Source organism: Hipposideros armiger, unplaced genomic scaffold (genome assembly GCF_001890085.2).
Source record: "Hipposideros armiger isolate ML-2016 unplaced genomic scaffold, ASM189008v1 scaffold_8, whole genome shotgun sequence".
Lineage (NCBI taxonomy): Eukaryota > Metazoa > Chordata > Mammalia > Chiroptera > Hipposideridae > Hipposideros > Hipposideros armiger.
Genome location: NW_017731358.1, coordinates 3,320,870 through 3,328,870, shown reverse-complemented (window position 1 = coordinate 3,328,870; position 8,001 = coordinate 3,320,870). Strand labels below are relative to the sequence as shown.

Sequence of the window (8,001 nt, the reverse complement as noted above, 5' to 3'; positions counted from 1 at the left end):
ATGAGGGAGAGAGAGAAACAGACCAACCATCACCTCATGTCCCCACTGCCGGGGAACATGAGGGAGAAAGAGAAAGAGATCAAAAGAAACAATGGAGTCATATCAGCCAATGAAGGTGAATTTTCCTGACCTAACATCCTAACCTAACATCTTTCTCACAGCCTCACAGCCTCTGGGCTGCTGTGTAACAACCAAAGCCAAGCCTGTCTTGGAGAGAAAGGCAATCACAAACTACGGCAGGTCTAGCTGAGGCTGGTCCTGGGTATAGATTCCAACAGTGATTTGCCTGAGCTGCCCACGCACCCAGAGAGAGAAGTACTGGCTGTCCTGGGGTGTCCAGTCCACCACTAATTCTTTCCTCCCCTTCAAGCCTGTCACAAACCAACATACTTCCTGCCTGGTGTTGGGTCCTACTCCCTGGGGCCGTGCAGGGGCCTCCTTCCTAATCACCCTTACTGTGGTTCATCCTGCACCCACTACTACAGTACACTTCACAAGACCCTCCTCTGTGGGCTCCCCGCTTCTGCTGAACAACCCTGCACAACACTTTGCCGTGGCTTCTGGTGTTGGCTGCAACCACACCTTTCCAAGTGTTTCGCCGATTAATCCAGGAACAATGTAACAGGTTACCATGTTGACCCCACCCCACACTCTTTCTGGGTGGGGTTCTTAGAAAAACGAAGGGGGAAAGAAAGATGTTTTTAATATAAGAGTGCACCAAAGTTGTGAAGCCATCAGTTTTGGCAAAAGAAAGTTTTGCTGATTTTTATAGATGTGCCTTTCTGAGGCTGAACATGGAAGGTGGTCTTCCTTCATCCAATCTCCCTCCTACACAGCTCCTAAAGTTTCATCACCACCTCCAGGAGTTAGAAAAGTTGACAGAGCCAAGACCCTGGGCTGATGGAATGGCCTACAAAACCCACTCTGTGTGTGTGTGTGTGTGTGTGTGTGTGTGTGTGTGTGTGTGTGTAGGGGAGTCGGGGTCAGAGTATAAAATCCCCAGTGCCCCCAGCTTCCAAACAGTGACTGACCGTGACCCGGATATTAACCCATTCCTGAAAGACACAGGTTCCAGGACTCCCCGATGGCTTTGTGGAACCTTCTGGAGATTACCTGGAGGCCTAGGACTCTCCACTCAATCTTCCCTCCCTCTCTCCTCACTCAGGTTCAGACTTGCACGGTGGCTGAAGGCTCAGGATTCTGCCAGCAGGAGGCATAAGCACATAGAGAGAGTACCCCTCAGCTCTCCACCACCAGGCCCAATGAGGGGAGAGCCCACTTGGGGATAATGTGCTCTAGTCTTCCCATCTGGTCTCTACCTCCCTGTGTTCATCAGCTCCCACTTACATCTGCCAAACTTAGCTGTCCTTCAAACCCTTGCTGCAGGTCAAGTTAATTCAAGGTGAAGTGACACGGCATCGGAGCTGGATATTGGAACATTCTTCACTCTGTCTGGGACCCAGGTGTGGAGGGTGGGAGGAACCTGCAGAGGTACTCTAACTGGTGCCTCCTGGATTTGGTCTCTGGTCTTTCTTGGGGTCTTTTTGTGGTGTGTGTGGGTGGACAGCCACTTGGGGTGTCACCTGAGGAAGGGGGCCTAAGGCTGTGGTTCTATCTGCCTACCCAGGCTCTGAGGGCACAGGCAGTTAAGGTGGGAATTCCCCAGGGAAGCCCAGCTAATCTCTGCCTTCAATTCCTACAGTTGCCCTGTGTCCATACAGAGGGTAGGCCCTAAAAAAGATTTATTCTTTTCTGTTATAAAAAAAACCTGGCCACACCCTAGTAACCATGCAATTCTTGATAAACTACAAACACAAAGCAACCCACAGGGGAAAACATGGACTTTGGTCATGAATTGGCAGAATTGGGTTCAAATCTTTCTTTTTTTTTTTTTTTTTTTTTTTTAAGCTGTTGTTCAGCATCTTAGCTGTAGAGGGCAGTGTCACTGGCCGTCATATGTGGGATCCGAACCGGGGCCCTCTGGCATTCCAAGCCAGTTCTTAACCATCGCGCCACTCGGCCGGCCCTCAAATCTTTCTTTATTCCCCAATTACTAGCTGTGTGAACTTGGACAAATGACTTAACTTCTCTGAACTTGATTTTCTTAGCTAAGGAAAGGGAATCATAACACTTCCTAAGCTTATTGGGGGGATTAAATGAATAACTTGCAAAGTTCCATGCACAGGGTTTTCTCTTAGGGGACCAGTGGTTTTCAGTGAGGGCAGTAATGACCCCTAGTGGACAATTTGGGAAGTGCTGGGGGTATTTTCAGTGGTCACGGTGACAGAGGCCACTGGTGTAAAAGGCAGGGAGGGACCAGGGATCTCCTCCAATACACAGAGCAATAATGTACAGTGAGGAAATGTCCTCCATTCTACCTGGCAAAGTATTTTTTTTCTGCACAATTTTAAGACACTCAGTTTTCCAGGAACACAACTACTGTAAATTGAGTAAATTGAGGGAATTTCGTATTGCTTTTTGTCTGGCACTTTGCCAAGAGTTATTCATGGATTTGGAAAATCTCATCACTGACAGTACTGCCACTCAGTGGCCAGGAGATACTTGTGTGTCAGTCCACATTTGTAATGTCACATCTGACCCTTGCGATATCTCTTAGTGAGGCACTTCTCACTCTGTACATATATATCCCCCGGGGGACCATGCTAAGGTACAGATTCAAACTCTAGCAGGTCTGAGGTGAGACCCGAGATATGCATTTCTCACCAGCCCCCAGCAGAGGCCGACGCTGCGAGGTCCTAGTGCAGTCACACCTGAGCAGTGACATGCAAAGAACATCACACTCCTTTTACTCCTCCTTTGCATGACAGGGCATTCATTGTCTTAAGTAGACTTCCCCAAGAAATAGACTCCAAGAGGGAGATTTCTACATGGGTGGTTAACTGGGGCATGCACCTGAAAACACTCGTGAGGGGTGGGAAATGCAGAATTGGGCAGAGACAAGGCCTCAGATGATCCCCTGGGGAGCTCAAGACCTGGGGTGGCCCTTCCAAGAAGTCTCGCACTTAAGTGGGGACTGGGTGTCTGTTCTAGCCCTAGAAGATTTGGGTCATTTTTTGCAGGTCCCTTAATTAATTAAAAAATTGATTGATTGATTGACTTTTTACTTATTCATTAAATTCTTTTCATTTTTAATTTTTTTTTATTTTAAAGGAGAATCTTTCTTTTTTTTTTTTTTTAAGATTCTTATTGGGGAATTGGGGGATGGGAATAGCACTGGGGAATTGGGGGAAGGGGAACAGACAAGTTGCTGTCCTTTTGTTCTTCAGGCTAGTTGTGGAGGACGTTGTTTCACTGGTCCAAGTTGGCACCATCATTGCGCTCTTCCCTGGCGAGGCAGATCAGTCGCCGGCTTCTGGACGGCCGCTCACGGTGGCTGCTGGCCGTTCACGCTGGCTGCTGGCTACACACGGTAGCCCATGGCAACCCACTGCAGCAGGGGCTGCAGCCTACGCAGTCACTGGCAACTCACAACAGCCCAGCTCCAGGTGGAGCTGTTGTTCACCATCTTAGCTGTAGAGGGCAGTGTCACTGGCCCTCACGTGTGGGATCCAAACTGGGGCCCTCTGGCATCCCAAACCAGCTCTTAACCAACGTGCCCCTAGGCCGGCCCTATTCATTAAATTCTTACTGAGTGCCTCTTTCGCTCTGTGGCTGCCCCTCCACCATGTCACTCTGCATCCAGGCCCTCCCTCACTGACTCATTTCTGAAAGAGATGTCCAATTGAGGAGAGGAGGGGCGGGTCCTGAGCAGGATGCCCCTGTGGTCATTCCACAGCAACCTTCTCCTTCCCTGGTTGTGCTGCCTCCCCTCCCGCCCCCCCACTCCCCTGTCTGGGTAATTCTACTTCTGCCTGGAGTCTGGGTCCTCAAGGCCCCAGGACCCAAAGGAGAACCAGGTAAGGGCCCAGGTGGGGGAACACAGCAGTCATTTTCTGTGCAAATGGACACGCACATACTTTTCTGCAATTTTCTGACTGGGAATCTAGAAGCCTGGGTTTCCATCCAGGCTCCTCTCTATCGACCACTTAGGGAATCAGGACCCATCAATCCAAAATAACCTAACGCACTAAAAACCAGTTATTACATTGGTCTATTTCTATAATGTTTGATTTCCTCTGAGTATAAAATCACCCACACACACGTATGATTTAGAAAGTTGAAAAACTTGTAAAAAGAAAATAAGAACTGAAAATTACCCACAATTTTGCCACCCACAGTCAGACACTGCTAACTTCAGGATGAATAATGTTCTGGGTTCTTTTCTCTGCAAAGCTGCAACTGAACTGCTATCCATGGCCATCACAATCATGGCTGTATTTTTCAGACTTTAGCATTTGCTCAAGGAACACATGTTCCAGCAACATTGCTGTCCACCGATTAGGGCTGCACCACAGCAGCGAGCTTCCCCCCCACCCCACCCCCCGCGCCTTTCTCCTCATTCCCAGTTTCCAGCGTCTCCCACCTTCAAAAGGAGAAACTGCCATGTGTGCCAAGTGCTTTACATGCTTTATTTCATTGAATCCTCACAACCACTTTAAAATGTTTTATTATGCCCATTTTATGGATGAAGAAACTAAGGCTCAAACAAACTCAATAGTTTGCCAGAGGTGGCAAACAGAGAACCTAGGTCTCTGGGTTCCAAAGCTCATGCCCTTTCTACAGCGGTGTGCAGCCCTCTGGGGATTCTCCAGGTTGGAGAAGGGGCTGAGGGAAGATGAAGGAAACATCTTCTGGTCATTGCAGAGGTTTAATTGGGCTAGTGCCTAATCCTGTACTGAGAACAAGGCTGAGCATATGGCCAGAGGCATGACTAAGCATCCCCCAGTGGTAGGGTGACTCTGCTATAACCTAAGGTCCATACGAGTCACTTCTGAGAGTGCAAAAGGAGGCTATTAGCAATACCCAGGAGCAATGGGCATAAACAGGAATGTGCCAGAGAAACTAAGGAGGGATGCTTACCCTGCTCAGTGGAGCCGGAGGGTGGCGAAAAGACTCTCCTAGGGGATTGCACAGAACGCACAGGCTCATCCCCGCAGGTGAGCTCTGGGCACCAGAAGAGGTTCCAAGTAGTCATGTGGTTTCTTCGGTTGCCCTCTCTCTTCATGGCGGGGCTCCCAGAACCCAGTTTGGCAGCCACGCTGGGTATTTATACCGCAGGCAGCTATGCGGGTTCTGGAGCCACCCAGATCTGAATTTGGATTCCAGGGCCATCTCTTTCTCTGGCTTTGGGAAAGTCACCTAACCTTTCTGATCCTCCATTTCCTTGTCTATAAAATAGGGCCAGTAAAATCTAATTTGGGGGGTTATTGTATTATATGAGATAAGGTCTGTGAAAGCGCTGAGCGCTTAGTAGGTGCATGAGAAAAACAGTGCTCGCCTCTGAGGTGGGGTTTGTGGGTGGGTGGGATTGGGGTCATCAGGGGGGACTGACGTCATTTAAGTGGCAAGGCCTTTGGCTTTCTCCTACATGAACACTCTCGGGAGCACAACCCTGGAGGAAGATCCGTGTTTTAGTCTGAGGCCTACTGTTTAAGACTCTGAAAAGTAAATGGTGGCAGGTGGACTGGGGAAGAAAACCCGAATCTGAGGTATCCGACTAGCAGTGAGTTTTCCTTTTTCCCCCTGCTCTGGTATTCCCTAGCCTGAAACCTAGAACTGTGGTCTGGGTGCAGACAGAAAGAGCTCCAAAAGAAGCTCTCCATTTCTGGTCGAAGGAGCAGAAAATGGGGCTCCTAGGAATTCAAGTGAGTGGAGGAAATCTACATTTTGTTTGCTGTTGTTTTGTCCATTCTCTTCCACCCTCGTCTCCCAGGCAAACCTACAACAGCAGTGGCAGCAACAGCTGGACAGGCACCTCAAGTTCCAAGGAGGAGGATGTCCTTTCTGCCCGGAGACTCTGTGGTCCCAGCAGTAGAGGGGAAATCCCACAGCTTGTTTCCCTCTCTCTTAATTCTCTCTTTGCTTGATCAGAGTCAGTTGTCGTCGTGGGAAGTATGTGGTAGACCGGGCAACTAAGCTCCCTATGGGAAGGGATGGGTGGTTTTTCTCTCTCCCGGGAATGCTCGGCCCACAGCCAGAGGCACAGAAGGAGGTCTGGCAAACTGAGGACTCACGTCCAACTAGCGCTGTGGGGGAGAAGCAAAAGCTAACAGGTAATGCGATCTTACAGCGAGAGGCTCTGACACACGGACTGCCTCCCAGTTGCTCACTCCCACTTCACGGTGAGGAAACAGATGCCCCTGAGAGATTAGAAGACAGAAAAGAGGTTGTCTGTGAGCAGCAGAGCTGGGATTCAAACCAGGGCTCTGTCTGTAAGCCTGGGGCCTTCAGACAGGAAAGACACGGCAGAGGAGCGCAGATGGCAGTTGTGGGCAGAATTAAAGCGCCAGGCTTCTCCTCCCAGGGACAGTCAACAGAATATCAGAGGCATGAGTGATAAGGACCCTCTTCCAACCCCCTCCTTTATGGTGTGAAACTCAAGCTCAGGGAAGCACAGGGGCTTAAGGTCACACAACCAGTGACAGAAATACCAGCTTTCCTGAACTTGTTCTATTTGTGGAGAATTCATTACTATAAGGCTTTCAGAGGTTTCATTAAGGATTTCATTTGCACAGTTCAAGAAAAAACGTTCTTATATGTAGATGTCCTTAATAAATATTTTGCTAAAATAGCATGATGGGCAATTGTTATATTTTTAAGGGATGTTCTAGATTAAAAGCTAAGCATTGAGTGGTTGATTAAATAGTAATAGATTTAGCACCATTAGCTCTGGCAATAAGAATTATGGAAGAAAAGTGGGAACTACTACTATAGTCAACCAAGGGGGAATGTTTAAGTATATTTTAGCAGTGCCCTTTCCCATCTTGCAAGGTATTGGTGGATAGCAGGTGAGGGGGGTGAGAAGCTGGAAACTAAGGAGAAGAAGCCTGAATCCCAGAAGGCTGATGCTGATAGCAAGGTTAAGAAGGGTAACCTCCAGGCCAAAACGCCTAAGAAGGAGAAGCCCCACTGCAGCCAAAACCCTGTCCTGGTCAGGGTTTCCGGATCGGCTATGTGTTCCTGGAAGGCCATGTACAAGAGGAAGTATTCAGCAGCTAAATCCAGGATTGAAAAAAAAGTTTCTTGCTACTGTTAGGAAACCAGTGGGTGGCAATATGCATGGTGGCACCTGAGTGGTTAAACTTCGCAAAATGCCTAGATACAGTCTTACTGAAGATGTGCCTCCAAAGCTGTTGAGCTGCCACAAGAAACCCTTCAGTCAGCAGGTGAGAAAATTTGGGGCCAGCATCACTCCCAGGACCATTCTGATCATGCTCACTGGGCGCCTTAGAGGCGAGAGGGTGGTTTACCTGAAGCAGCTGACTAGTGGCTTGCTACTTGTGAATGGACCTCTGTCCCTCAGTTGAGTTCCTCTGCATAGAACACACCAGAAATTTGTCATCACCGCCTCCACCAAAATTGGTATCAGCGGTGTGAAAATCCTTGAACATCTCACTGGTGCTTACTTTAAGAAGAAGCTGAGTAAGCCCAGACACTGGGAGGGTAAGATCTTTGACACAGAGAAATACGAGATTACAGAGCAGCGCAAAATTGATCAAAAAGCCATGAACTTGCCAATTCTATCCCAAGTCAAAGCTGTTCCTCAGCCCCAGGGCTACCTCCGCTCTGTGTTCGTGCTCACAAATGGGGACTATCCTCACAAACTGCTGTTCTAAATTTATTACGAAGAATGTAATTAATGACTGATCTCTTTCCTTTGCGTGTTTTGTTTTGTTTTGTTTTACAGATTTTATTGGGGAATTGGGGGAGGGAACAGCGTTGGGGAATCGGGGAAGGGGAACAGACAAGTTGCTGTCCTTTTGTTCTTCAGTCTAGTTGTGGAGGACGTCACTTCACTGGCCCATGTTGGTATTATCATTGCGCTCTTCCTGGGTGAGGCAGTCGCTCGTCAACCATCGGCGGCTCACGGAGGCTCATGGC

General features: G+C 48.6%; 1 pseudogene; it reads left to right on the top strand.

The window, feature by feature from the left end:
* On the top strand, window positions 1-7,736 carry LOC109387121 (60S ribosomal protein L6 pseudogene; annotated as a pseudogene).
* Window positions 7,737-8,001: the final 265 nt, after the last annotated feature.